The 22,857-nt window shown below is 39.3% G+C and overlaps 1 protein-coding gene across 4 annotated transcripts in view; it reads left to right on the top strand.

Moving 5' to 3' along the window:
* The window catches only part of LOC311591254 (contactin-associated protein like 5-1-like), an 869,459-nt gene that overhangs the window by 511,900 nt on the left and 334,702 nt on the right, over positions 1 to 22,857 (top strand). The window lies entirely within an intron of this gene.

Genomic DNA, 22,857 nt, shown 5'->3' on the forward strand with positions numbered 1-22,857 from the left:
TGCCCACAGTGTATTGGCACAACTCCAGAAAACCAGTGAGGGAACCCTGGATATTCAACATGGTGTGGGCACTGTTTATTTCTTTAGTGTAAATTATACGATAGGATGATATGTAATGTTTCTAATTCTGAAGCAGGCATGGAAAAAGCATGGACACAGGTCATATCTGTATCTGGGAATAGGGCAAACAAAAATGGTGTTGGATATAAGCTAAAGTGAATGTGAGAATGGTGTTATAAGTACACAGGGGAGTTCTGGAACAATTGACATTTTCTTGACAGCTTCAGTTGTATTGTGTCAACAGGAGACTAATATGTATCATTGGTTCAATGAACACATGGCATGATATGTGTCTTAATTATTTTCCTGCTGCTATGATAAAACCACTTTGACCAAGGCAACTTAAGAGAGAAAGGGTCGATTTGGGTTTACAGTTCAGCAGAGTACAGCCCATCATAAAAGATGAAGATATGGCAAGAGGTGGGTAAGGCATGGTAGAAAGAATAGAAATCCTGACAGATCACCTGTATCTACAATCAGGAAACAAATAATAGCAGAAAGATATATAGCTTCAAGTTCTGGTGCCATTGACCCATTATTTCTTTTCTCGGTGAGGCGCTATCTCCTAAAAGTTCTATAACGTTCCCAAACAACATCACAAACCCAGGACCGAGAAGTGTTCAAACTTAAATTATGGGAGACATTTCACATTCAAACTATGACATGAATATACCTGAAAGTCGCTCACATACTGGCAGGCCTTCTTTAACGATGCTCTCATTATGGCAAGGGTGTCTTCACATGAATATTGCTATGCTAAGGGGAGGAAACACATGAAGAGAAAACCTGTGTTTTCTTCAAAAATTTCTACTAAAAAGTGATTGTGTATAACTTATGTTCATGCTCCATTGGACAGATCCTGCCCCCATGTCACCTCTAGTGGGAGGCAAATGTGTTCACACCTCAAGAAGTGAGAATACAAAACCAGAAGATTGGCCATAAGTATTGACTACTTGGCAATGCTGCATACTTGAGAACCTTCAGATTTAAAGCTTGGCCTGATCTTGTTGTGTCTAAGTTAGGAAGGAAAACCAAAAGAAAGAGGATTCTTAGAATAATGGAGTAAGTGAGCCCTGAGGTATAATGGTGTCCTGTGGAGAATCAGTGAAGAATCCTAGGAGCTAGAGTGGAACACTGACCATAAAAAGAGTGATTAGAAAGAATAAGTAGACTGGAATGTGACATATGAAAAGGAAATATATCCATTTTTCCTGCAATTGGCATAATTTAATTCTTAGGCAGTATGGAACATAATTGTCTCAAGTATATGGACTACATTTTTTAAATCCATTCCTCTTTTGGTTGATCCTTAAGAAAATTGCATGATTCAGCTTCCGTGAAAGGTGCTGCAAATAATATTGATGGGCAAGTGTTTATGAGATATTGAGTTGGGGTTCCTTGGGTAAATATCCAAGAGTGGTGTGTTTAAGTCGTCTAGTTGGTCCTGTATTCAATTTTCTATCTATTATCTCTTATTGTGTCTGGGATTGTTTTGAAGGCATCAACTCATACATACAGATGACAAGAAAGCAGACATGAAACTTTCTGGGAAATGAGTGGTGAATGATGGGAGGCCTGACGAGAGTAGTGAGTGTTGGAGCAGAATCATCAAAGAAACATGGCATGGTTCACATGATGTTGTTTATTTTTGTGGTGTGTGTGTGTGTGTGTGTGTGTGTGTGTGTGCACGCACACACACATATGTGGTCATTTGTACTGGGTTTTGTGGAGGTCAGAAGCTGATTTCAGTTGTCAATTTCCTCTCTCCTTGGATTTTTCTGAAACAAGGCTGCCCACTTCACCTGGAGCTCACTGCTTTTGCTGTACTGGCTGGTTGGCAAGGACCACAGGAATCTGCCTATCTAGCACTTAGCTCTGACACTGCAAGCACTCAACTTGCATGAGTACTCAGGATCAGATTCAGGAGCCTCATGCTTGTGTACAGAAAGCACTTACAACTGAGCCATCTTTCTACCACCATGAGTTGTATTATTTGCTTGATTGCTGCTCAAAAATGGCACAAGGTCAAAGAGCATAGGTGACTTGAAACATCTTACTTCATACTTAAAGCTCTCCAAAAGCCTTAAGACCTGTGTACATCACAGCTCTTTTCTGCAACATTATTTTCCCTTTTCTGCCAGAATCACTTAATAGCCAGAACTATTTACCATGCTTTTCCACTAACAGTAGAATATTGAAATGCAGATTAACATATGTTAGCTTGGGGAGACTCAGATAAGTAGGATTTTTTTCCCAGATAACTGGTACAAAAGAAGAATAACTGTTACCATAAACTTGTCCTTTATCATTCAACACATGCTATTTGAAGCATGTCTGGTTTCAATAGTCACATATTTAATGATTGTCTTGTATTGAGCTGCCTTACTAAGTGACAGGACAGTTGTATACCAGCCTTTGTCTGCCTACTATCGGGTAGTTGTTAATCTTCTTAACATCTGTCCAGTGACAGTCACAGGTATACATTGGGAATCTCTCTACCATGTGTCAAGATCTTGTACTGTCTTCAAAGTGTACCTTGATAACATCTTAAAAAGCCTTTTGGGTAATTTTCAGCTGACAAAAGGATGTCAGCTTTCTTCTCTCAAGTCTGATGGAGTGCTGCTTGCTTTGGGCAGTCAATAGGCAGTTGTTGACTGGGAGCATATCAAGATGTGTGGCTTTCCATCTTAATCATCGTCACAGAGTTGAGAGGGTCTGCTACATCATCTATAGGGAAACAAGCCTCTTCCTCACTTGGATGAATGCACATCATAAGGAAATTCTATTTAAGATCTATATCAAAGTATCATATTTTATCTTTATTTCAGGTTTAACACATTGATATTATTATACAGATTTCTTATTAAGATTGGCATTTTAAAATCTCATTGCCAATAGCAAATAGATAAAAAGGAGAAGAAAGAGGAACAAAATGAGAGAAAGATGAGGAACAACAGAAGGATGAGAGAGATGGAAAGGAAGAGGAAAGAAGAGAAGGAGAAAAGAAGGCAGGGGCAGGATGAAGGGATTAAAAAACAAGAAGAAATAAGCAGAAGGGAACAAAGTTTATATTCATGTTCCTCTATCTGTCTCTGTCTCTGTCTCTGTCTCTGTCTCTGTCTCTCTCTGTCTCTCTGTCTCTCTCTCTGTCTCTCTGTCTCTCTGTCTCTCTGTCTCTCTGTCTCTCTGTCTCTCTGTCTCTCTCTGTCTCTCTCTGTCTCTCTCTGTCTCTCTCTCTCTCTCTCTCTCTCTCTCTCTCTCTCTCTGTGTGTGTGTGTGTGTGTGTGTGTGTGTGTGTGTGTGTAGGTAACTTGTCCTTGTTTTTTTTTTCTCCAATTTCATCCAATCATATTTTGAGACAGAGTTTCTCACTGAACCCCAAGCTCACTGACTTACCTAGACTATCAAGCCAGTAAGCTCCAGGGATCCTCCCATTTCTTACTCCCCAGTGCTACAGGCATAAACTCACAATCCATACAGGTTTTTAAAAACAGAATGCTGGGCATTGAATTCGAATATTCATCCCTGTAAAGCAAGCTTTTTATTAACTAAATATCCTATCTCCCTATCCTCTTCAGCATGATCTAATCCACAACACATAGTAGACATTTGATCTTTGATAGATGCTAAATAACAGGAGTCAGCTTGTGATACTTTAGTTACTAGGCTGGGAGCACTATTCCTGGGAAGAGGAAGGCATTTCAGTACAATGAAGGCTTCAGAATAGATGTCAAGGATGAGAAGGAAAAGTGCAAGATGAGGGAGTCAGCAGCATATCTTTACTCAGTAGTAAAGACTCTAGCTTTTTCAAGCATGATGACCTGATTTTCACCTCCTAGATACACATGAGGAAAAGAGAGCACTGATTTCTGTGTTCTCTGTCCTCTGACTTACACACACACACACACACACACACACACACACACACACTTACTCTCTCTCTCTCTCTGTCTCTCTCTCTCTCAAAGTAAATAAAAAATGAAATGTGTTAATTAATTAGTTTGTTTTTGAAGGCAGAGTTTTTCTCTGCACCCCTAGCTGTCCTGGAAGTTGCTACATAGCCCTGGCTAGCCTCAAATCCACAGAGATTCCCCCCTGCTTCTTCCTCTAGAAGAAGAACAACCATATAAAGGCTGAATGGCTTGGAAATTGGTCTTCTTACAGCACACAGAGACTCCAAGGCCTGCAGCCTAGCATAAAAGAGGAAGTGGTCAATAAGAAAATGTTGGAATTGTGGGCAGAATGAGCCGGGTCTCAACTGATTAGGAACACATTGTTGTGCAGGGCAATAAGAGTGTAACTATAGATTATTTTTACTTTAATGCTGGGAACAGACTTGCTGGTGTTTGTTTTGTTGTTACTTGTTTCGTTACCAATCTCTTTTGGAAAATCCAGCTCTGATGGTATTTTCCAGCTTGTCTTGAATTTGGAGATTATGTGAACCTGAAATTCTGGATGTTATTTGCAACTGCACAAGCAGCAAATGGTAGAAGTCAGAGCATGTTAGGAAGAAACACCTGATTGGAAAGAAGCCTATAAAAGGGCATCTTGCCCAGTTGTAGACAAATTGCAGATAACATGTGGCAAGATGGTTCTCCAGTTCTTCAACTGGGAAGGGTTCTTAGTTGAAGAAGGTTTGACTCCATTTTCAGATTTTGCTTGATCTGAGAGCTTTATATCAAATGTTGGTCCCTTAACTTACAAGTTATGTGACAGAGATTAAGCTGTTAAGAACATTACATGCTTTACCTTCCCTTTCTATGACAAGTGACCAGTAATAGAAGTTACTCATGCAATGACTACAATGCCTGACAAGTGTAAAGCTGTGTTAACTATTTGAGTGGATAGGACACATGTAGAAAAAGGATATAGTTTAGAGGATCAACCTGGCACAATCTGTGCTCAGAGATTTAACCACTGTGCCCAAGTGCACTGTCCACTGTACCCAGGGATGTCCAACAGAAGTTTGGCATTGAAGAGTGTATGGTTTCTGACATCCCTCCAAGAGGTTAAATTAACAGAGTGTGGGAAGTCAAAAGATAGATTCTAAATGTTAAACGTTTTTATGTGTGATCTTGTGGGAGGGATGCATGTGTATATGCGTGCATATGGTTGCCAGAAGTCTTCCAATGTCCACCTAGTTTTGTGAAGCAAGATTCTTTTACTAGGCTGAAACTAAAGTAGTCTAGGCTGCCTAGCCAATTGCCTCAGGATCTACTTATGCCTTCCTCCCAGGAGCTGGGATTACAAGTACACAGCATTACATCTAGTCTTTTAAGATATGGCGTGTGAGCCAGTCAGGTACATTATCTCCTAAACCATTTCCTCAGCCCTGGGAACTGAAACATTCTCAGAGATAGAAGAGATACATTTGGGCTAAGGATACAGCTTAGCTGTGAAAATCTGAATGTGGAGGGAGACAGCTAACATCCCAGCACTCCTACAGCAAAAATAGAGGCAGAGATGAAAGGATTCTGCAGATGCTTCAGGGCCAGAAATATGCAGTCTGGAGTAGGCAGCATAAAGCCAGAAATACGTCTGTCCCAGCAAGGTCAAAGGTGAAAATCAACTTCCCCTAGTGTTATTCTGACCTCCACATGTGAGCAATGGCATGTGTGCATCTGCACATCTGTAGTGCCCCTCTAAACAAAATACACAGACTGGAGCCAGAATTTTATTCAGAATGCAAATCATTGAGACACTTGCCATGACATGGGAAGTGAGTGTTGCTCTTAAGAACAACAAAAGATAGTTTCTTTCATTCTCATTCATAATAAAAGTCCAAGGAGTTCAAAATATTACTGAGTAGATAGGCAAGGCAGTTGTTGGCCAAGTGAACAGGAAGCTTGTTATCTGTAGAGAAAGGTCAGAATGTGCTCAGCTGAATATGAAAGACCTCTTAGAGAACTGGGCTGGACGGCCAGGCTTAGGCAGACAGTCTTGTGAAGCCATTGATGAGGTGACAGCATCACTGGGAACAACTAAGCTGAGCCTGGGATGTAGGATGTGTGGTTGACTTGCCTTGGCATTGTCCTAAAGGAACGGTGTAGATGTTTACTGACCACATTTTCTGTGTCACTTTGTAGGGGTTTTGGTTTTTCCTTTTTGGGGGATTGTCTGATTTTAGTGTTACTAAAATTCCTCATATTCATGGAGTCCTAAGATCTCTAATAGATCCCTGTAACCATAGGCAGAACCAAACCTAATACATAACAGGCTTTTTACTATACATGTGTACCTGCAACCAGAGCTATTGGAGTCAGAGCATGAAAGCACCAAGAAGCCAGGATTGGATACACATTTTCAACAGAACAGCTCAAGAGACAAGCAAAACAGAGAAAGGATATTTACTCAATTTGACTACAGTGGGAATAGGAATAAAGAGGTGCAGTGACCCTTGAAGGCCAACTTTAGTGTCCTGACATGAGGTGCAAGTTTAAGTAGACAACCAAGAGAATGCAGAGGTCAGCAGCTGTAGCCAAGGTGTTGTACTGGCTCTCATCCCTGTCTCCACCTGTCCTGCATGGTGGTTTGATGAAATGAGAACAGTACGAAGTTTCTGTCCTGGAGACACTGGCTTGTGCAAGCTTTTAGCCCTTCCCCTCTTACAGCCTGAAATTCTTGTAGAAATCAGTTTCATTGGGACCATTCTCTCCATTAGTCTGGTAGAAAAAAGAGAGGCACAGGAGTCTCTTTAGAATACCTTCATCCCTCCTAGCAGGGTTAAATGCCTATAGTAGAAATTAATTTCCAAAATAGACTCATGAAGGGATTAAGACAATTACTGGGAAAGGTAAAGTAATTATTATAAGATATTGTAAAAAAAATCTTTCAAACTTATGAATTGATTATTTCTTGAAATTTTCATCTAACGTTTTCAGACTGCACCTAAGCATGAACAACTGAAATCTCAGAGGATAAAATGCCAGATACAGGGACAATTCATATTCTGAGATGCCTAAAACTTGCAACTTCAAGTGTAAGCAGGTTATACTGTGGAAGCTCTCGCCAGCTTCAAACTTCACATTTGCAAATCTCTTGTTCAAAAACACTGCCCATTTGCACATGAAAATTGCACATAGCCTGCTCAGACACAGTTGAGCACCACCTCTCCTTGTTCCCCTATATATTTTTCTACCATTGTAGACAATTAATAAATGCAAGTATTCTTTATGTGGAAAATATTTAAAGACACAAAAGTAAAGAAAGTAGAATGTGCATTCAGATCCAAATGAATTAAAAACATTCTTCTCATTATAACAGTTTTTTAAAAAGGATAAATGCAGCTAATTATTATATGGATCATAGCAAGATTTGAGAACAACATCTATGGTATGATTCTTATCAAAGAAAGCAAGGAAAAAAGCAAGGTCTTCACTTGGCATAGATTTTTCTCTCTTTTGAAAACATCACATTCATTTTAGAGTTTTCCACATAACAACCTGCATGTTAATTTATTCCTTTTGTTCTTCTTGCCTCTTTCTCTATACATCTTCCTCTACCCTGCCCCCCCCCATTTTGTTGTTTAGTTGTAGACACAAGAAATTTAGCTTCAAATGACTGCATTGTATCAGCAACACAGAAATGTAAACTCACATGTTGGCTGTATTTTCAACCCTATAGAAGCAAGAAAGAATCCCAAAGTTAGAGATAAGAATTAGTAGAAGGCTAGTCTGTTGCTGATGGTACATCATTTGGAGCATGTTGATATTTACTATGAACAATGAGCAAGAGCAAAGAACACTTTTTTTCACATATTTCACTCGACAGAGGAGTACTTTCCAGAGCAATGAAAATTTCTAGTGTACCAAATCACTGACAACTAATCTGGGCAAGCAGGAAAGCTCCATAGGTAAAGCACTCAAAACTGAGGAATTGAACTTAAATCCCCAGAACCCCATAAAACCTATTGAAAAATAAGAGGCAGAGACAGAGAATTTCTAGAAGTTCACAGGCCTGCTACCCTAGTGTACAGAGCAGGAAAATAATAAAAGTGTGGTGTATTAAGCAAGATGGAAGTTAAAGTCAAAATCTGAGGCTGTCCTTTTACCTCCTCATGTGTGCCATGATGTCCACATTCACACACACATAATTATACACACACACACACACACACACACACACACAGAGAGAGAGAGAGAGAGAGAGAGAGAGAGAGAGAGAGAGAGAGAGAGAGAGAGAGAGAGAGAATTGTAATAAATAAAAAATCATAAAAAGAAGCAATCTGCAAGATATATACCTACTGAAAACAATGTGTGAGTTTAATTGTCCCTTTGGATTCAGACAGATGAATGTTGGAGGTAGCATTTTCCTTTAAACAGTGATTTCACTACATCCAGTTTCAATTCTTTCCACTTAACATAGTTCTCTACACAGGAATACAAACAGACAGAAAACAACTAACAATATACTGAATCAGGTATTTCCATGTTAAATCCCACTGATTACATATGAAGACTCACATCCATCAAATGCCATGAATATCTTTCATGAATAGAGCAGTAATTGGAATTCCCATATGACCATATCCTATGGCTATTGGAGCAGCTTTTCTGCAGAAAAGTTCCTGTGTAGTTGAGAGTTTTGCATAGTGCAGTCATCAGTGGGAGAACCCCAGATACAGCTCAGATCATCTCTGGCATCCATGATCGTAGGTAACTTGATGATTTCTCGTGCCCTATGCTTCCTCAAGAATGCACTTTAGGCTATATTTAGGCTATGAATTTGTTTTTCTAAGAAAGATTATTTTAAGTCTTTATAAACATGATTCAGAATGAGGATAATGATTCACTGTGCTACTATCCACTTCTTTTTCTTTTTATAAGTCTCTCCCTCACACACCACTCTCTCTGTGTATATATGTGTGTATGTGCACATGTACCTGCCTTTGTACATATGTGTATGTGTACACACTCCAGAGGAGGATGTCTGATGTTTTGCTCTAGCAGTCTCCACATTACTCCATTTAGAGAAGGTCTCTCACTGAATCTGGAGCTTGGCTGGCAATCAGTAGCTCTCAGAGATCTTCTTGTGATTATCTGAATGCTAATGTTATGGGTGCCTGAGTTCCATGCCTGGATTTTCATTTGGGTGCTGGGGATTTAGACACAAGTCCTTACATTAGCACAGGAAGCATTCCTACTCTGTGAGCCGTCTCCCCTGCCCTCACTGCCCTATACTTCAACTATTGTCTGATGTCCTTGCACACAAAAGTATCTACATAATTCCCACAGTCCTCTCTCTGTGGTTTAGTAAACACTAAGGATCTACTTCCATTATTTGCTCTGTTAACCCTTAAAAACAAACCACCTGGCCAAAACAAAAGGCTTTTTCTCTAAGAGTCATGAGTACATTAAGCTCCTGCCTTATGCCCTTGAGGCAGTTCGCAAATGTGAATCACGGAGGTTTTTCAAAAGAGAAAGGGAAAATCAAAGAGTACCAAGAAGTAACATTTGTGCTGTTGCTGATCAATACTTTATCAATTTAATTTTAAACTATGCCTGACTCCATAGATTAAATTGTCAATCAAGTAAATAATTTCCAGTCTGTTCAATCTGAATGATGTCTATTTATCTTGACTCTGTAGTTAGTTTGGAGAACATGTTCAGAAAGTGTTTTTCAACACGTTGAAGTTCTCCAATAAAATAGCACTGTGACCTGTATCAAGCTATTCTCCTAATTGGAGCCTTGCTGGTGCCACACTCAAGGGAAAAATAATAGAATCCGCCTCTACTGCTATTGAGATGAATTCATGAGTCAGTGGGCATGAAATCTCCCTGACAAGTCTGATCATAGCCTTCCTGTGGTTCCTGCTGCATTTTCATCATATTGTCCACACAGCAACCTTGAGGAGGGCCAAGACAAGTGTTCTTTTTCATACAAAGGCAAAGAAGGAGATGAAGAACACTTTAGAATAGAGCTCCAAGGACAGTCAATCACAAAACCAAGTAGGACAAAATCTGAGTGTTGTGGCTCCTTGAAGTAGATGGTGGCTCCATCACACTCTAGGTAAGATTCATTATTTTTGGTAAATAATCAGTGTGTGCATGTCAGTGTGTGAATGCACAGCTAGGCATGTGTGTATGCATGCCCTTGTGTGTGTGTATGTGTGTGTGTGTGTGTGTGTGTGTGAGTGTGTGTGTGTGTGTGTGTGTGTGTGTGTGTGTACATTCGTATGTGTGCATGCACTGATATAGAGGCAAGAGGTTGAGTTTGGGTAACTTCCTCAGATTCTCTTCACCTCCTTTGTGAGACAGGTCTCTTACTGCACCTTGAGGTCACTGTTTCATATAGCCTATGTGGCCAGCAAATCCCTAGCATCTGCTTGAATCCACACCCTCATCACTTGGATTATAGTCACACATAACTAAACATGGCTATGCAGAGCTTATAGTTGGTTCTGGGAATCTGAGCCAAGGTGCCTGTGCTTGCTTAGTTTGCTGTATTATAGCTCCAGGAGTAATTTACAAATAAAATTTCTGTTATTTCCATAATGTTATTTTGATTATATCTTTGTAGTATTTGAACCATTGAGATTAATTGAGTGTGTTTCCTAGAACAAGAACCAGGTTTAGAAAGTTGTGAAAACAAAAACAAAACAAAGCAAAGAACAACAACAAACCATTGAGGGAATGGATCTGCAAATTTTATCTTATTAGCCTTTATTTCTACAAACTCTACCCTAGTGGAAATAAAGACAATATCGTATGCCCCATGTTTTGTGTCCCTTGACCACTATATACAGAAATTTCTCATTTTAATTGGGTGAAAGGACTGAGGCTCCAGCTTTTTATAAAACGTGTATCTCTTAAATATCTCCATGTTAAGAACCATGAATTCTCAAGGCACTTGTAAATCATCCTTCCATTGATATAGCTGTAAGATTACCCATGTTTAAGATGCTAGAATGAATAGGACTTTTAGATAAGTAAATATAAATAAGAATGTAAATGAGAAATAAAACCACCCACTGACCTAACCGGATATGAAACTGAGTTTTTTTATTTTGTCAGGAGAGTGATAGTTAAAATCAGTTTGCAACAGTGAAGATTTCCTGCTGGTGACTAATGTAATAATGTCCACTCTGTTAATCATCCCCTTGGTCCTACCTCATTGATGCCACTGTCATTAAGGCTGCAAGAGGAAATGAGAGTTTTCTGTTTTTTAACCATTGAATTCATTATTGTCTGTTGTTTAAATGGGGCATCAGTGTAGAAATAGCTGTTTAATATATGCAGACAAGGAATGTCTGAGCTCAGGAGCCATCTGAAGAAGGCCATGCTCCATGGTGTCCACTTTTTAAATATTCTCTGCTTAATGACACCATTAGGGGATATTCAAAAGACATAGAGTATAATGACTTGGAAAATGACTCCAAGGGGAAGAGTGCTTGGCTTGTGATACATCTATGAGGATCTGAGTTCAGATCTGAAACTTCTACACGAATAGCCAGACACTGCCACTTGTCCCTGCAACACTAGTGCTGCCAAAGGGGGAGGGGAGATTTTCAGAGACAGAGTATTATTGATGAATCTTACTCAACAGCATGCCCAGCTATAAAATGCTGATCTCCTAGTTCAGTGAGAGACATTGAAGGAAATGAAGCCAGGATATGTAGTCACAAAAAGACACAAGATGGCCTTCTCTGGCCTCTGTGCACATGCATATGCACGTACACACACACACACACACACACACACACACACACACACACACTCAGAGGAAACATACTTGTTTCCTTTTCCTTTTTATTAAAAATATAACATGAAAAGTGAAGATTATTCAAAAACCAAGGGGTCTTGGTTCAGTTCTAAGCTCTAGTAACAATCTAACTGAACCACAGGATGCTATTCTACCTTTGGCCTTGGCTTTCTCTCTTCTCTAACTATGACAGGAGCAACAACAAATATGATTCCTTTGTAATGAGATAGTAGGTCACAGACATAGGATGGTAGACATAGTGACTATGAAGCAGATCAACAATTATGATTTTTATGTGTGAAATTTTGTTCATTATTATATGTATGTATGTATGTATGTATGTATGTATGTATGTATGTATGCATGTGTATGTGTCTGTGTGCATGAGGGCAGAAGCCACCAGTAACCAAGAAAAGGCATCAGTATCTATGGATCTGGAATTACACGTGGTTGTGATTGCCTAAAGTACATGGTGGGAGCTGATGTTGGGTCTTCTGGAAGAGCAGCTGTGCTCTGAAATGCTGAGCCACTGCTAGTTTAGGCTTCCTTTCTCTGACACCAGGGTTTGAAGCTGGGCCTGGTAAACACTAAGCAAGTGTTATAACACTAAACCATGGCTCTACCCTAGAGTTTCCACAGCTCCTCAGCAGCCCCTGCTCTCCTACATTTCTGCTCTTCTGTGGATTAATATGAAATGCTGACTTCTGAGTCTGAAGGGAACTCTGAATTTGTGATTTTGTGTATGTTTCCTCAAGCTGGTATTCTCAGAACTGTCTGCATTGTACCAGCTGCAATCTTTGTGTTTTTCCTTGAAGGGTTGCAGCCTTTGGAAGTGAAATCTATCCCATGCTTTCTGTTTGTGTACATTGGTCTCAAACAGTTCTATTGTGGAGACTCTGCCATTGAAACCCTCCTCACAGGATTGCCAGGAGTCATAAGAAGGAGAAGGCTATCATTTTTAAAAGTTGGAGACTTGTTTTCAAATTATCCGTCTGTGTCTGTGTAGATATAAAGGAAGGTGCCTGCAGAGGCCAGAGGAATGTGTTGGATTTCTGGGAGCTTGAGTTACAGGCAGTATTCAGCAAATTAATGTGAGTGATGGCAACTGAACTCTGGTCCTCTGCAAAAACAGTTCATCGTCTTAATCTTTAAACCTATCTCTTAAGTTCTCACTGTTTGCTATAACAATCACACCTCTGTCTTCATCAGGAGGTTTGTGATTGTGGAATGAAGAGTTTCTGAACTTAATGGACTTAGTAAGTGCTTAAGAATTATTTAACAGAAGGAATAATTTCTGCTATTCCTATTAACTCATGCAAGTCTGCTTTTCATCATAGTGTGATAATCACTGTAGCTGACTTCCAATTTGGCCATCACAGTTTGGCCTGCATTTTATCTTGTGTGAGATTCTGCCACTGCCACTTCCACTGCCATTTGTTTTCATCCATCTCATGTTCTTGCAAATCTTTCCTCTTTATGCTCACTCATCCGAGCAACACATATTTATATCAGTCAGGTATAAACAAGTGTCTATTCTGGTCCCAATCTTAGACTAAACTTTCAAGCAATTCAAGATTTGATTTCTAAAGTCACAGGCTTCACAATAGAAGGACTATGGAGGCGAATGCTAATATAAACACTGAAAAGAATGTACCACCACAAATGCACAAACCAAGAAAAATAAATGTATGGTCTTCATACAGATATCCAACAAAGAGCAAGAGCTAGACAGGAAGAAATTGCATATGAGCTTTGAAGTTGAGCTACACTCCACTACACAGGTGTGAGCTGCAGTCAGAGAACATAGAGAAGGATCAAGAATCCAGAAGACATGAACTTGGATGGAGTGGGCACATAAGAAGAGGACTAGCCTGGATCATCTAGAGTTGTTGATGAAGAGCAGGGGGAGACCTGGTGGCACTCAGAGGAAGGACAGCAGGTTACCAAGAAGAGACTTGATACCCTATGAACATATACAGGGGGAGGTAATCCCCCTCAGGAACAGTCATAGAAAAGGGGAATAAGGGGAAAATAAGAGGGAGGGAAGAATGGGAGGATACAAGGGATGGGATAACCATTGAGATGTAACAAGAATAAATTAATAAAGGAGAAAAATAGAAATAAAAGAGTGTGATAGCTGATAGGCACCACTGATATCAATCAGATGGCAGGAAGGGGAATAGGAATATATAACATAATGAGGTACCAAATGTTTTATTGTAGTTAATGAATGTAATTGATTGTAGAAGCTGATTGAGCAAATCAGAAATGCAAAAAGAATGTAGTTGGGAAAGGAGTATGGATGTCCAAGACAGGAGTTTATACACTTTTCAACCAGTGGAATGTGAGTGTGTGCATGTGTGTCAAAGTGAATGCATGTATGTGAGTGTGTGAATGCAAGAGTAAATTAGGTGTGTATATGTGTGTGTGTGAAAGTATGTAATTGTGTGTGTATGTGTGTTTGCCTATGTGAGTGCATTCATATGTGTGCTTGTGAATGTTCCCATGTACACAAACTTGTGTGGATGTTCCTGTGTAACTGTGTACGTGCATGTGTATTGCAGTGTGTACATCCATATCTGTGCACATGCATATGAGTCTGTTTACTGTGCATGTGTGTTAGTGTGTGGTATATGTATGTGAGTGCATGTGAGTGTATATATGAGTATTATGTGTAAGCATGTATGAGTCTGTGTGTGTATGTATGTGTGTCTGTGTATGTCTGCATAATTATAGATGGATGCACATGTGAATGTGCATGTATATGCATGTGTATATGTATGTGAGTATGTGTGTGTGTTTGTGTGTGTGTGTGTGTGTGTGTGTGTGTGTGTATGTCAGAGCACAGTCTTGTGTGTTGTTTCTTGGAAACTGTACATATTGTTTTTGTTTCTTAAGATAGGGTCTCTCACTTAGCAGAACTTCCTGATTAGGATAGGCTGGCAGGCCAATGAGCTCCTCGCTGTCTCTGCCTCTCCAGCAAAAGATTACAAACTCATACCACAGCACCCAGCTTTGTGTTTGGGTTCTGTAGATAGAACTTCATGCTTCTATGAAATTAGTTTACTGATGGAGCCATCTCTGAGCTCCTAGGCAATATTTCTTTCAAGAAGACTGAGTTAAGAAGTCAGGTGTAATTCTGATGAGTTTGCCTTCATATGTGACTTGACCATATATAACATTTATATAATTCATGGTGCTTCTTGCTATAGGTACTCTATTGTACATATGTGTAATAATATAAATGTATATTTTAAAAATAATGTTTAATTAATAATAATAATAAAAGAAGACTCAGCTCTGCTTCAGGTTTTGCTGATGATTGCAGACAGCCCACTAAGATTTTCTGTATAACCTCACTTAAATAAAGTCAGCTGCCCATGGATTTTAATCTCATCTACAGAACACCTTTACAGCTATACGGAGATCTGTGATTCACTTGGTAACTGGGTGCAGTATTCTTGCCAGTTTGATAGATGAGACTCAGCCTCACATTCATATACCACCTTGGCCTTGTCTTTCTCCACTTCAACTACATTCATCCAGCTATGCTTCTGTCTATGTGGAAGGCTGTAGCTTAACATGCCTTGCCTCTCCTGTTTACAACCATGTCACTTAAGCTTGTCCAGCCCTGTGAAAGGGGCACTGGCTTTAATGCCATGTTACTCTCTTGTCTCTTTTAATTAATTTAAAATTTATCTAATGGGGTCTGGGGAGATGACTGAGCTGGGAAAGTGATTGCTGCACAATGAGGAGACTTGAGTTTGATCTTCCAAATACATATACAAAGGTAGACATGACTGCATGTGTCTGGAATTCTAGCAAGTGACATGCTGATTTCTGGAGCTCACTAACCAGACACCCCAACTCAATAAGTGAGTCTGAGGTAAATTAAGAGGGCTTTTCTCAAACCATGAGTTGGATAGTGGCCAACAAAAGATACCTGAGGTGAACTGCTGGCTTACACACACACACACACACACACACACACACACACACACACACACACACACATACACACATACAACTTATCAATGGGAAAAATCGGCACCTTTAGATATTATCATGTTCAAAATTCAGGGTTTACCTTAAACAATCCACATTCTTTTGATTCTTTTATGTCATAAAAACTACGATCAACATAAAAATTCAATGACATCAGATTTGTCCCCCATAGGCCCATGCCTTGAAGGTTGGATCCAGGGTAGCAACATTAGGAAATGTATTTTAAGAATTTGGGGACCCTTAAGAGACTACTTGAGTCATCATTTTTGTACTCTGGTGAGTTCATATGAATGGCTTTGTCCCCCATCAGCTCCTCTAAGATGAACTGCCCAGAAGCAGGCTGAAAAGCAATATGTCTACAGCTTCATGAGCCAAAATTTTTAGCCCATATAATCATTTTCTCTTCACACATTAACTATGCAAAATGTTTTTAGTATAGTTACAGAAAACTAGCACAACATGAGAAATTCATTCAATCATCATTCAACACTGACAAATTTCACAAAGATCCCCTTTAATTAAGGTTGGGAGCAGGCAAGAAGCTGTGGCTGGAGTGTGTTTACGGTGGTGTTCATCATTTTACTCAACATAACTTACTATGTATTCACTGAGAGGCAATTTTTTCTTTCCTGGGGAATATTGCATATGCTACTGTTTTTACTTCTAGATATAACGAAAGACCCCAGGCCTCTGGTGTTTGAGTGCACTCATTTATCACAGCACACATTCTGCAGATACTTTCTAGATCCTAGCCTAGCTTAAAGGGACAACATTGCTGAACCTATTGTGAAGATCAAGACCCTGCCCACTCGCTGATGGTTGCTTCCAGGTGGGTCCCTTGATGTCCCAGTTCATTAGCAGAGTCATGCATCACAAGTTATTGAGAGAAAGGAAGACTCTGTTTCCAGAGTAGGATCAGGAAAAGCTGATGTTTGGTCTCTTTTTTGGATCTGGTAGGGAGTATATGCTCCAGGGTTGCATTCTTGTTTTAGGTCCTGATCTTCAAATGCAGTTCCTAAACCATCCCAGAGTTCTCATGATGGCTGAAGGGACTGAGGGCAGCTTGAGAGTGGCCAGCATGCCTCTGGCATGCCTTACCCTTCTTCCCAATCACTCTACTTTTCAAAAGCAAGGTTAGATTCCATTCCTGAAGCTAGCTTTCAATGTCAATTTGTTTAATTGGCCAATGCCTTCTCCTGAAGCAATCAATTCCAGCTAACATTGCATTGATATCCACCAATCAAAAGCTCCCTTTAGCTTACCTAATTAACATGCCCAAATAAATTAACCAACTCATCCTAACATGGGATTTCCCTCATAACTTTTTAAACTGCTCTTTTTCTATGTGCCACATCTATCTTTTCTCTACCTAGAGGCAGTCTTTGTCAGACACTCTTCCTTTCCCCTCCCTAGACTAATACCCTTTACCCCTCTCCCTTGCCCTTTTTCTCTCCTCTCCTTTGTTCCTTCTCCTTATTCCTCATTCTCTATTTCCTGTCTTTGTTTCTTATTACCTTCCCTCTGGGAGAAAGAAATCTCCTCTGCTGACAACTTGGTCTTGGGAGTCTTAAACCAGTATTGTTTAAAACAGTGGTGATGTTATACAGTCTCAAGCTGACAGTCTCAGACAGTAGGAGCATTAGGGAAGAAGTATCCAGGCCATGCTTTCTGGACTATGAGTCTCCTATATAAAAATCCATTGTCTATGAATTCTACAGAATAATTAATTTCTACACATATAACCGATAAGATTTGTTTTTTTTTAAAACTACAGTCTTGGGGTTTTATATATGCTACAAAGGTGGTATGCCACTGAACTGAGCCATCAGCTTGTTTATATCTGTTTTGTTTTTCTAAAAAGCTGTTCAAAAGAATGTCTGGTATACATTTACTTATTTTGAACAATATCTTGTTGCATTTTCATGTGCAATTTTAAACTACCTGAGAGTGAACAGGAAAAGGAAGCAAAAAGGAAACGAGTAGCAGAGAGATACTCTCAATGCCAGAGTAAAAAATGTGCAGAACTAATCCACAACCCAGAAAGTACTGTAATAAGAATATGGGGTGACATCCCAGACTCTTAGGAAGAATTTGTTATTAATGCTCAGGTTGACGGTGTAGTATCTGAAGATGCTTTTCCAACAGGGTGACTGTCATGTCACAGGGGACATAGGACCACAGGAAAGAAAACCTCTCTACAGTTTGAAATAGAGGAATTATTTAAAGCTGAGACTTTTTAAAATACATTTTATTTGTTTATTATATTTATAGTATTCTGTTTGCATGACAGAAGAGGGTACCGGATCACATTATAGATGGTTGTGAGTCACCATGTAGTTGCCGGGAATTGAACTCAGGACATCTAAAAGAGCAGACTGACCATGCTCTTAACCGCTGAGCCATCTTTCTAGCACCAAGAGACATTTTTATAGACAAGGGACAGGGGAATAAAGTACTTACATAATAAAGCAGATAGGAAAATTTCCTTGTGCTTTAAATATCACTTAAAAATGAATCCAAGAGATGAGGATGTATCTCATTACAGAGAAAAAACACTCCTAATCCCAGTGCTCTGAAGAGGTGGCAAATAGTTCAAATGCATTCTTACTACATTGTGAGTTCAAGAATCTTACATGAGATACCAAGCCTTGAAAGATCAGGCTGCACATGTTGGTAAAAGTCAGAAAATGGAAGTTTATATAGACTTAGGGTAGTGCTCAGTACATTGGAGCTATACCTCCACAGGAAATTGTGTTTCATTTATAACACCAAAAAAATTAATCTACAGTTTGGAAACCCAAAAGAAGGAGAATATTCTTGGGCACCAAGGAAAAACTATCTCAATGTTAAGGCCCTCTGCTTGTTTGGATAACAACCTGAGACCCTTCTCTGCAAAAAGTGGTTGGCATCCATGTAGAGTGACTGTGAGAAAATATAGGCTCCCTGTGCTGTGATCAATATAAAAGCTTCCACGTTTTCTACAAAGCTGCCCCACATGAGAATTGTGACAATAGGTAGGGCTTGGGAAAGAACCATTATATTAACAAATCATATTTCAGTTTCTTAGTTCAATGAATTGTAATTCTGTATTTCTGTATTTCTAAATCTGTAATTGCAGACTCTGTATCTGTAATGTAATTTGGCTATGGTATATTTTACAGCATTTTTATTCCTATATATATTTAGCATAGGAGAATGTATCAAGTCACAGTTCTTTAGAGTACCACAACTGAATATATATGCATGCTGGCTGTGAATGGAAAGTTCAGGAATCTGATAATTTCTCAGTCTTTAAGCTGAATGTCATGGATGTCTAAACTGGTCTCCAATAGATGCTGGAGTCCTGGGCTAGTGAGATCTCAGTGGGTACAATGCTTACCTTGTAGCATATGATCCATGTTTGGTGTCCAAAACCTATGTAAAACCTCAAATATTGGTGTGCCCTTGGAATCTCAATGTTTGGGAAACAGATAGGCATGGTCACTAGCCAGCCAGTTACGGCTGAATTAGTGAATTCAGGACAATGAGAAACAACCATATCAAAACAAAACAAAAACAAAAAACAACCAACCAAACTACAACAAAAAGCAAAAAAACAAAAACAAAAACAACAACAAAAAAACTAAAAAACAAAAAAACAAACAGATGATGTCTGCGGAATGAGAGCTGAGATTGACCTCTGGCTTTCATATGTCCATGACATACAGAAGTATGTCACATGGCTACATGAATTCACACAAATCTATACCCACATACATGCAAAATTTCACATGCACATGTGTGCAAACGCTCACATACACACAAGAACACGTAGCCAGCAATTCCAAGGTTTTAATACAAAACATCTTAGTTGAGCCAGATGTGGTATTATAGGCCTAGTCTCAGGTGTTATGAGGCTTAGTTGAGAGGATTTTGAGTATAGTTTGAGCTACATAGTGAGACCCTGATTCAAAAAAACAAATAAGTAAAAATAAGAACTTAACTTCCTATTTTATACTATATCCCATGACCTCTGTTCTTAAGGTCATTACTGTATCAAGACTGTGTCTCTGAAAGAGAGAGTTAACCAAGCCAAGCACAATATGGTTGTGCTTCTGAATAAATAGCTTGGATATGTGGAGAGGAAAACTAGAGCCTTTTGTCTGGAATGAAACTTCAAGACTTCTGGTGGCAGAGTTCTCTTTCTATGTCACATCTAATGGAAGTGTCATGGGTTTTTGCTCCGAGTCCTCACTACATCGTGGTATTATAATAACAGGGTTGTGAGGTAACTCAGTTAACTCTGCTATTTCATCTCCAGAAATAATCTGCACGTTACCTGGCTCATTGAGTAATGATGGAGCTGTTCTCAGCAGCCAAGTATTCTGAGTTAGTGAGAAGCCATGCCCTATAACATGATTGGAATTACATGGTTCTGGTTGAGCTCACATGCAGGTCAGCTTAGCAAAATCAGTCCAGCTAGGAACAGTTACTAGACTGACAAAAGATTAAATAACTGTTTCTCTGTAATCTTCATGTTTCTTTGCTATTAATTTTTGACTTTAAAATGTTTGCTTGAGTGTGTGTGTATGTGTGTGTGTGTGTGTGTGTGTGTGTGTGTGTGTGTGTCTGATGTGTAGCTGTGTAATATTGAAACCCCATAAAGCTGTATTGGGTGGGTGATCCTGTATACAACATACTCACACTGGATCTGTTGTAAAATTGAAGCTATAGCATTACTGGTAGGCATTATGTAAAGCAGTTAGGCAGACTTCAAAAGGTGACTAGTACATCCAGTGATAATGTAATTTCAGGCTTTATAATGTCAGCTCTGTAAAGAATAGCATTATTCTCCATTGTTCCTTCCTAATTCTGGACAAGATTCTCCTTATTTCTTGGTGTCTCATGTCCTGAACTTGTGTCCTTTAGCATCTAGCAGAGTGGAGGGAAGTCTGGGTCCCACTGCTTGTGGGTCCGTCCAAATGCTGTTTTCTTCCAGAAGAGAATGAAAGGTTCTTGAGATCAAATGTCCCAAGGTCCCATTTCTTGCTCCTCAGGGACCAATTAGAGCACTCTGGGTGAGGCTCGTAGCATGGGCACAGGCAAGCTTCCAGGTCTTTCTTACTGGGGGAAGTGAAAAATGATTATCTACTGAGTGTTAAAGTTTAGCTCTTTTAATGGGATGGATGATATCAGACCATGGGGAAACTCACAACTTCCTCAAGCTTGTGATGACAGCAGAAATGTTACAGCTTCTTCTTTGAACTGCTGCACAAATCACAACAGAAGCAGGCAGATGTCTAAAAACCTCTGGTAGTCAGGTCCAGTGAGACACAGGCCTAGTCGCAGCACTTCAGTGGTGGTCAGCACTAAGCTAGGAGTGATGACCGAAAAGTTCCGAGAGGCTGCAAATGTAGTTCTCCATTGCTGCCTGAACACAGATGTCCAGCAATGGTCCAACCCCCTCTCCAATGCATAAACGGAGTCAGACAATCATCGTAGAACACAAAGCATGCCAGCTAAGCCTTTATTTATAAACCTTAGGCAATGGGGAAGGGTTTGTGGGTGTGTCTGATTTAGTAAGGCTATGGATGCCAGGATACTTAATATACATATAGTGGTCAGTACCTCACTTACATGCCGTAACACTAACATGGGGTCCTATCACAAGAAAGAGAAAGCAGTACTTAACTATGCTATTGGTAAGGAAATAACTTTTAAAGGTCACTGGCTGGGTGCTAGGATCTTCTCAACACGAGGTGGGTACTTCCAGGAATTCCCAGTGCTTGTTGAACAAGTTACTTATCTGGAGGGTAAGGCCTTTGATCTTCCATGAAGGCTATGTGTTCCTTCTTACAAGATACGAGGTTACCAGATCAGGAGGAATGAGGAATCTGCTGAGAAAAAGGTGTCTACCATTTTCTTCAAATATATTCCACTGACAGCCTTTTAATACAGTGTTGTGATTCTCATTAGTTTTAAAGCTATTTTCCTTTTTTTTTTGTTTAAACAAAGACAACTCAAATTCTCAAAAATCTAGTTGCCTAGATGTTTGGATAAACCTAGTTAAATAAATGGATGCTTAATAAATGTTTTACTATCATTTACCTAGTTACTAGAATAATTTGATCTTATTTGTGTCTACAGGTAGTACATGTAGACCTCTAACATATTTAAATCATATAGTAAATATTCTATCACCTAGGACACTACAGGGAAGAAGAGATACAGGATTGAATCAGTTTTTATATTATTTCATCTATTTTTTGAGATTATAATTACATCATTTATTTGAAATTAAAAATATGTACCAAGAAGCAAAAGAGACACTTCACTGGGTTAAAAAGCTTGCTATGTTAACATTAGCAATTGACTTCTGATTCTCAACACCCACAACCAAGAGTCAGGTATAGCGATGTGCACTTGTAATTCCAATGCTTGAGAGGCAGTGACAGGTGGATCTCTGGGGACCACTCTACTCAAATTTATTAGTTTTATGTTCAGTCAGAAACACAGTACATATTTTTAAGCTCTTAAAAATGTCTCAATTCTTCTTAGCATGCATATTGTTATCTTTATTGACTTATATTCATATACGTGTGTGTGTAACAATAGTTAATTTCAAAAAATGCCATGAATTTGAAAAAGAGCAAAGAAGGTTCATTGGAAGGTTTAGAGGAAAAAAAGGGCAAGATATATGATGGAATTATAGTTTTACAGTAGGAAAATAAATGGTGAAGTTGCAAAACTGTAGCGCTGACCTTGGTACTTGAAAAGGTGAGGTCTAAATAAAACTATTTTGCTGTCTGAATACTATCATTATCTCTAATGAGAGAGAACATCACAAGGACGTTTCAAATATTACCTTAGGCAATAAATTATCTGCCAGAAGTGTCCTCAGACTATTTCCCTTAGATATGGAAACACAGATCCTTCTGCTCTGCTTGGTCATGCTGTGCATCTGCTCTGTGTAAAAATTTATCCAGAAGAGCCTTGATGTGTCGGCCATTGTCCTTTTCCCTGAGCAGTGCAGTGCAGTGCTTTGCAGCAGTACTCCTGATGTAACTCTTCAACAACACTGTTTAGTTTAATGGTTGCTGCTTTTAATAGACA

This window comes from Acomys minous, assembly GCF_964271855.1.
Source record: "Acomys minous genome assembly, chromosome: 1".
NCBI classification, from domain to species: domain Eukaryota; kingdom Metazoa; phylum Chordata; class Mammalia; order Rodentia; family Muridae; genus Acomys; species Acomys minous.